Source organism: Dromiciops gliroides, chromosome 2, assembly GCF_019393635.1.
Source record: "Dromiciops gliroides isolate mDroGli1 chromosome 2, mDroGli1.pri, whole genome shotgun sequence".
Classification (NCBI taxonomy): Eukaryota; Metazoa; Chordata; class Mammalia; order Microbiotheria; family Microbiotheriidae; genus Dromiciops; species Dromiciops gliroides.
This window is the reverse complement of record NC_057862.1, coordinates 290,782,416-290,790,430: the sequence shown is the minus strand read 5'-3', so window position 1 is coordinate 290,790,430 and position 8,015 is coordinate 290,782,416. Positions and strand designations below refer to the sequence as shown.

At 40.6% G+C, this 8,015-nt stretch overlaps 1 pseudogene; it reads right to left on the bottom strand.

The window, feature by feature from the left end:
* Positions 1-1,326: 1,326 nt before the first annotated feature.
* LOC122738747 lies at positions 1,327-6,615 on the bottom strand (annotated as a pseudogene).
* Positions 6,616-8,015: the final 1,400 nt, after the last annotated feature.

Genomic DNA, 8,015 nt, shown 5'->3' with positions numbered 1-8,015 from the left:
CAGACTGGACTGGAGGCTGGATCTGAGATTCCACTGCACTTTTAGGGTCAGGGTGACACAGCTGTTGCTTGTTTCTGTACTTGCTTCTTGATCAGTACAGTCAGTTAATATACATTTATTAAGCACCTACTATGTGCCAGGCTCTGTGTTAAGCACTGGGGATACAAAGAAAATTAAAAGACAGTCCATGCTCTCAAGGAGCTCACAATCTAATGAAGGGAGACTATGCAAATAACTATATACAAAGAAGCTATATACAGAATTGTAAATAATCAACAGAGGGAAAGCAGTAGAATTGAAAGGAATCAGGAAAGGCTTCCTGTAGTAGGTAGGATTTTAGCTGGGACTTGAAAGAAGTCAGGGTAATCAAGAGGTAGAGATAGGGAGGGAGAGCATTCCATGCATGCAAAACAGCCAGTGAAGATTCCTGGAGTCAAGAAATGGAGTATCTTGTATGAGAAATAGCAAGGAGGCCAATGTTAATATAATGAAGAGAATATGGTGCTGTGTAAGTTGTAAGAAAACTGGAAAGGTAGAGGAAAGTCAGATTATGAAGGGCTTTGAACACAAAGGAAATAGTCTCAGGAAGGTAAAATAATTTACTCAAGGGCATATGGATAATAAATGGAAGAGACAGGATGCAAGGTCAGGTCTTGGGAATGTAGGGGAGATGGGAAGGGAAAGGGCACAAGCATTTATTAAGTGCCTCCTATTTGCCAGGCACTGTGCTTTACAAATATTATCTTGTTTGATACACAGTATATAGCCTAGGTCCTGGATTATGATCAGATTGTGAATTTGAGGGCAAGGACTGCCTTTTGTATCTTTTTATATCTCCAGTGCTTAGCACAGTTCTTGGCAAACATAGTAGGTGTTTAATAAATGCTTAACAGGTGACCAACCACTCCTATGTGCAGGTCCTCTCTTTAGTCTACAACAGATCTGTGCCCCAACACTGCATAATAAGGAATGGAATTTCCAGTTGGAACCTATTACCACTCCCTGCACAGCATCAGTCTCTGTGCCAAATCTTGGACTTCTTGTCCTAGTCACATCTTTTTAGTCCTTTCTGCTGAAATGCTCCACCCAGGCCTCTTCACTAGACCCTTTCCCTAGCATCCACAGAAAGCTCTGCCTATTCCTCTAAGAACACTGGACAAGGGGCAGCTAGGTGGTGCAGTGGATAGAGCACCGGCCCTGGAGTCAGGAGTACCTGAGTTCAAATCCAGCCTCAGACACTTAACACTTACTAGCTGTGTGACCCTGGGCAAGTCACTTAACCCCAATTGCCTCACTAAAAAAAAAAAAAAAAAAAGAACACTGGACAAGGCACCCTTCAGTAAAGTTTTGCCACCTTCATCTTTAGCAACCTTAATCCAGAAGTCAATTGTCCCAGTTTACACAACATCAGCTCCTTTGCACACAGACTCCAGCATCATTCGCTACACAAAGGAATAAGACAACATGAGTCCAGCTATTCTACTTCCTGTCTGACATTGGGTAAGTCTCTGGGCAACCTCTCTGGGTCTCAGGTTCTTCATCTATAAAATGAGAGCATTGGAACATCCCCACAAAAGGGAGAGGAGACCACATCTGCTCTGGTGGTCACTGATTATGCAACTGCCTTTTTGGGATCTAAGAGCATGCCTTTTGCTCTATCATAGATTCCAAAGTAGGTTGATGATTCCAAAGTAGGCACTGAGACACTGAATCAATGATACAAGCCCTAAATTCCATCAGACTTGGTGATTTTTCAAAGGCAGACTTTTAGGCTCTGAATTCCCTCCTAGTGCCAGCCTTCTCAGCATTGGCTGCTAAGAAAGGTTTTGAGGGGTAGATGAAACAAAGACAAGTGACTGCAGCTGTACCAGTAGAAGTAAGATTACTAGCAAAATACCTCCTAAACTGTATACTCCTGTCTACTCCTCCCATAAATGTCTGCTTGCATTTATCCTTCAAGGCAAAGCTAAGGGTCTGGGTAGAGAAATATTTGATGACATTGAAAAATTTACCCTACCAGAAGGAGAGCATCCCTGCTCCCTTTAGAATTCTGACTATAGAAAAAAAAAGAAGAATTCTGACTATGGGAGGGTGGAGCCAAGATGGCAGAGCAAAGGCAGTGACTTGCCTGAGTTCTCAAGATCCCTCCAAATACCTTCAAATAATGCCATAAGACAATTCCTGGAGCAGCAGAACCCACACAAAGATGGGGTGAAATAATTTTCCAGCCAAAGACAACTTAGAAGGTCGGCAGGAAAGGTCTGTTGTACCGAGGTGAGAGTGGAGCACAGCCCAGCTCAGTCTGTCAGCACAGACAGTCCCAGTCCCAGCAAACCAGGAGCAGGCCTTAGGAGCCTCTGAATCAGCTGCAGCAGTAACTGCTTCTGGAACTCAGTCCACAGACAGTAAGGGCCAGAAAGAGTAAAGGGATCTCTTTGCCATTACTGAGGCAGGGCTCTGTTGTTTTGCCCATACTCAGGTCCAGGTCTTGGGTGGCAGTCCCAGGTAGGGGAGGAGCACAAGTACACAAAAGCTTGCAGCCACAGTGGAGCAGAACTCTGTTCATAGTTCCAGGGCAGAAAAGCAGGTCTGTGGTTGCTTGCAGACCAGAGCACAGGCCAGGAGAGTAGTAAGCATACCTCTCCTTAAATCATACCACCTTGGAAGAACTAAAAACTTACAAATTCCTAGAAGTATCTCTGAAAACATCTGCACAAATCCCATGAAGCTTGGGACAGTGTACTCTCCACCCTGGAAGCAGTACCCCACTTTAACAAAGAGTTAAAAGTCAAGAAATAGGCTGGGAAAATGAGCAAACAGAAAAAAATGCTGATCCTAGAAAGTTTCTATGGTGACAAAAAATATCAAAATACACCCTCAAAAGAAGATGACAAAGCCAAAGCTCCTACATCCAAAGCTTCCAAGAAAAATATGAATTTATCTCAGGCCTTACTTCTGCTCAAAAAGGACTTTGAAAATAAAGTAAGAAAGGAAGAGAAAAAAATGGAAGGAGAAATGAGAGTGAGGCAAGAAAATCATGAAAAAAGTCAACAGTTTGATAAAGGAAACACAAAAAAATACTGAAGAAAATAACACCTTAAAAAAAGACTAGACCAAATGGTAAAAGAGGTACAAAAAGCCAATGAGGGAAAAGAATGCTTTGAAAAGTTGAATTGGCCAAATGGAAAAAGATGTACAGAAGCTCTCTGAAGAAAACAACTCTTTAAAAATTAAGATTGAGGAAACAGATGCTAATGACTTTATGAGAAATCAAGAAACAATAAAGTAAAACCAAAAGCATGAAAAAATAGAAGGCAATGTGAAATATCTCCTTGGAAAAACAACTGACCTGGAAAATAGATCCAGGAGAGATAATTTGAAAATTATTGGGGACAGCTAGGTGGTACAGTGGATAAAACACCAGCCCTGGATTCAGGAGGACTTAAGTTCAAATCTGACCTGACATTTGACACTTACTAGCTGTGTAACCCTGGGCAAGTCACTTAACCCCAATTACCCTGCAAACAAACAAACAAACCAACAAAAATTATTGGACTACCTGAAAGCCATGATCAAAAAAAGAGCCTAGACATCATCTTCCAAGAAATTGTCAGGGAAAATTGCTCTGATATTCTAGAAGCAGAAGGTAAAATAGAAATTGAAAGAATCCACTGATCACCTCCTGAAAGAGATCTTAAAATGAAAACTCCCAGGAATATTATAGCCAAATTTCAGAGCTCCCAGGGTCAAGGAGAATTTTGACTATACTCTGCCTTTGTACTACTAATTAGCAGCAATGTTTTCTGCGTCACAGAGTTTTGGAGGCATCAGTGACAATGCCAGATTAGGAAGTATTTATGAAGGAGATGACCTATTCTGTCATGGTTCTGGAGTGAGTTGGTGGTAGAGCTAGAAGCAGAGAGCTGGCGTAAAGACAAAAGCTACGGACTGGGTTGCTACATGAATAGCCCCTTCCTAGAGCTTTGGACCAAAAAGCCTCCCAATGTTCTTTCTACCACACTACAGGGTAGCAATACTTCTCTGATCTATCTAACAGGGTTTCTGTTAGGAAGTGCTTTATAAACCCTAAGGATTTCTTTTTAATTACTACTGAAGATGCCTCACAATGCAGGGAAGTGGAGAGGGATATATCTGGAAAAGAAAGTGATATAAAACCAAAAGTTATCAATAGAAGTTAGGTAGCTCAGTGAATACAGTGCTGGGCTTGGTATCAGGAAGACCTGAGTACAAATACAACGGATTGCTTCAGATACTTCTTGTGTAACCCAGGAAAAGTCACTTAACCTGACTGTCTCAGTTTCTTCAACCTTAAAATGGGAATCATGATAGCACCCACTTCATAGAATTGTTGCAAGGATCAAAAGATAATATACAAGGGACAGCTAGGTGGCACAGTGGATAGAGCACCGGCCCTGGATTCAGGAGGACCTGAGTTCAAATCCAGTCTCAGACACTTAACACTTACTAGCTGTGTGACCCTCAGCAAGTCACTTAACCCCAATTGCCTCACTTAAAAAAAAAAAAAAGATAATATACAATGTTTGGTCCTTTAGTTCCTGGCATGTAGTAAGCATTCAATAAATGCTTGTTCCCTCTCTCCAATAAATTTAAAATTTAGAGAAAAGATGTTGAGGTACTTTGTAATAGGCAAAATACATCTGTTCCAATGCTTTCATTTTAAAGATGAAGAAAATGAGGCCCAGAGGGTTTAAATTACTTGACCAATGTCATGCAGGAAGTAGTAGAGCTGAGGTAGAAACCCAGGTCTTCTTACTCCAAATCTAGTGTTTAATATTACTCTTGTCACAGGTAATTCCAAGGTTTCATGACTAAGGAATATGCATTTGCATTTTTAATCACACTAGTAAAAGACAAAAGATTTCATTCCCAATCATCCCAATATGCTCTTCCAAAGAGACAAACCTCCATTTCTGAGATTCCCAGGATGTCAAAGCTACAAGGAAGGGATTGTAGAGATATTTTGTGTGTGTGTGTGTGTGTGTGTGTGTGTGTGTGTGTGCAGGGCAATGGGGGTTAAGTGACTTGCCCAGGGTCACACAGCTAGTAAGTGTCAAGTGTCTGAGGCCGGATTTGAACTCAGGTACTCCTGAATCCAGGGCCGGTGCTTTATCCACTGTGCCACCTAGCCGCCCCTGATTGTAGAGATAATTTAAGTCCAATGCCCTCAGCCTGCCCTTCCCATACCTTTGTTTGGCAACACTATCCTCCCTGATGCCAAAGGTAAAAAATTTAGTCATTTTTGATTCTGCCTGTCCTCTTACTTCCAACATCCAGCCAAATTCTGTCAGCTCTCCCTTTCTAACACCTCTCTCCCTTTGGCTTTCCATTCACTACTACCACTGTAATTCAGAGGCCCATCACTTCTCTCCTGGACTACTGCAATAGTCAACTTAAGTAGTTTTCCTGCTTCCAGTCTCTTCATTGTACCAATAAATACATGGATAAGCTTCCTAATAATGCATAGTTCTGATCTTGCCATCTCCTAAAAACCTGCAGTAGTTCCCTACTACATACTATATAAATCCCTGACACTAATACTCCTAACTGTCCATAATCAGGCTCTACTCACCCATTCAGTCTTATCTCATACTATGAATTCCAGCTAACAGGACTACTCTTGAGATCCCTCATCCTATTTTGCCCAGCTTTTTTCTACATGTCTTTGCTAACCATAGTGTATACCTGGATAGACCTCTTTTCCTACTTCTCTTCTATTGAAGTTCCTTCCTTTAAGGTATTATCTCCTCTTTGAATCCCTCTTAGCCTTCTATGGGAAAGTGATCTCTCACCTCAAATTTCTTATTGCATCTTGCTTAGACATCTCTGTACTTCTCCCTACTATCATAGTTTGTATGGACTGTAACATTTAAAGCCAGGTTTGTACAATATATTTGTATCATCAGTGCTCAGAGCAGTACCTTGCACAAAGTTGGCATTTAATCAATGGTTGTTGAATTTGATGGAGGAAAGTGAGGCACAATAGTTGCTTGGCTTACTAGCAAACAGGAGGCAGCTTTCAAGGCTTTTTGTTAAAGTATTACCTGAATCCTTCTTATAAACAATGACTTTTCCCCGATAAGCTATGTAGCACTTAATCACGGAATGTTATGTATAAATCACCTATGTTTATGCCTCATTCTCTTACTATAGCATAAATTCTATGAGATATGGGGCAGTACTTTGCTTTATAAACGTGTTTTTAAATCTTTTCAATTCCTCTAGAATTGTGGCCAGAAAACAAACAATGTCTGTGTAAAAGCTCAGGGTTAGGGTTAGGATACATGACTTTCACTTTTGGGGCTAGTTTTCCTCAGCTGTAAAACTTGGGGATGGGGAGGGGTAGATTCAATGATCTCTGAGGTCTCTTTCCAGTTCTAGCATTCTGATTGTCTCATTTTACAGGATAGAATTTAGACCCAAAGAACATAATACAGATCAAGTTTGGCCCCCCTATTTTATAGATGGAGAGTAGTAGTTACAGGGAGGCAGAGTTAGGCTCAATATAATAAAACACATTACCACTTTGGCAGCCTTACCACTTTTGAACAGCTCGTTAGAGAGTGGGTTTCCCATTGCTAGAGGTCTTCAAGCTGAGGCTAGATGAATGGGTATTCCTATTCAAGTATGGGTTGTACTAAATGGCCTCTGAAGTCTTTCAACTTTGAGACTGTGTCCTACATCACATGAGATGCAATGGGGTACAGCAGAATGTTGAACTTGTAGTGAAGAGTCCTAGGTTTGCATCACAGCTCTTATGAGCTGTGTGAACGGTGAGTCACAACTTCAGTGCTTGTTTCATCATCTGTAAAATGGAGATAACCTTTGTACTAGAGTTATGTTGAATAAAGTGCTTAAAGAGCTGTCTACACATGAGGAAGCATCATGTTAAGTCTTCAAGTTAAAGCCTATCATTGTGGCAGAACACTTTTCAGATACATACAGGCTTTTATGTTTCAAAATCATAAAGCAGATTATCTTGTGCCCATAGACCAAAACTAACCTATTGAAAAAGGTGTGGAAAATGCATCACACCATAACCATTACCTGTTGAGTTGCATTTGTCCATTTCATAATCAAGACAAATACAGACTAGCAGTCAGGAGCTAAGGCCAATTGCTCTTGACAGGTGAGATACTGATTTCTTTAATACAGTAACATCATTAGAGCAACTTGGCCAGCCCCTCTAGAAGCCACATAAAACATGGGGAAGAGAAAGTAAAGGCTTTTGGAGGCCCCTAAAATGATGCAAGGAAAACTACATCCTAATTCTCATGAGCAAAACAGATCACACATGTGACAAGGTAGCTCTTTTTGGTTCAAATTTGGTATTTGAGATCTAATTATAGTGCAAATAAAATTTTTACTAAAACAATCTATTTTTTTTTCTACCATGCTTCAAGATTGTACTTTCATCTGATTGTTCAGTCTCTTCTATGCTTGTTTAGTGATTTGTAGCCCCCCTCAAATCCATACTTTGGTGTTGAGCCTCTGGAATAAGCTAGTTGTTGCTTAGAGGCCATGATATTGTCTGTAATTGGACTACTTTAAACCTCTTCAGTTTAGCAGGAGCTGATGGGAGTTTGTGGGTTGTAGGTATTTAAGGTCACTTCTACAGTATGATAAAGCACTATAGGATTTTTAGTGGACTTTTATTCCAAGATATTTTAAAATATGGTATAATGAAAACTTTGCACCCACCATCTAGATACTATTGGTTTTGTTCTACACCTGCTATCCAGCGACCAGATACGTCACACCAGTATTTTGAGCAATCCTTTATGCTATGTTGTTATCCTACTGGCTCTCCAACTTGAAAGGACAGACTATTTTAAGTGAAAAGACAAAGGGCTAGAACAGTGGTTATTAACCTAGGGCCTGCAAACAACCATTTTGGGGGTAACTATTTCAATAGAATTGATTTCCTTGGTAATCCTGTATTTTATTTTATTTTGGGGGGGGGATTTTTTTGCGGG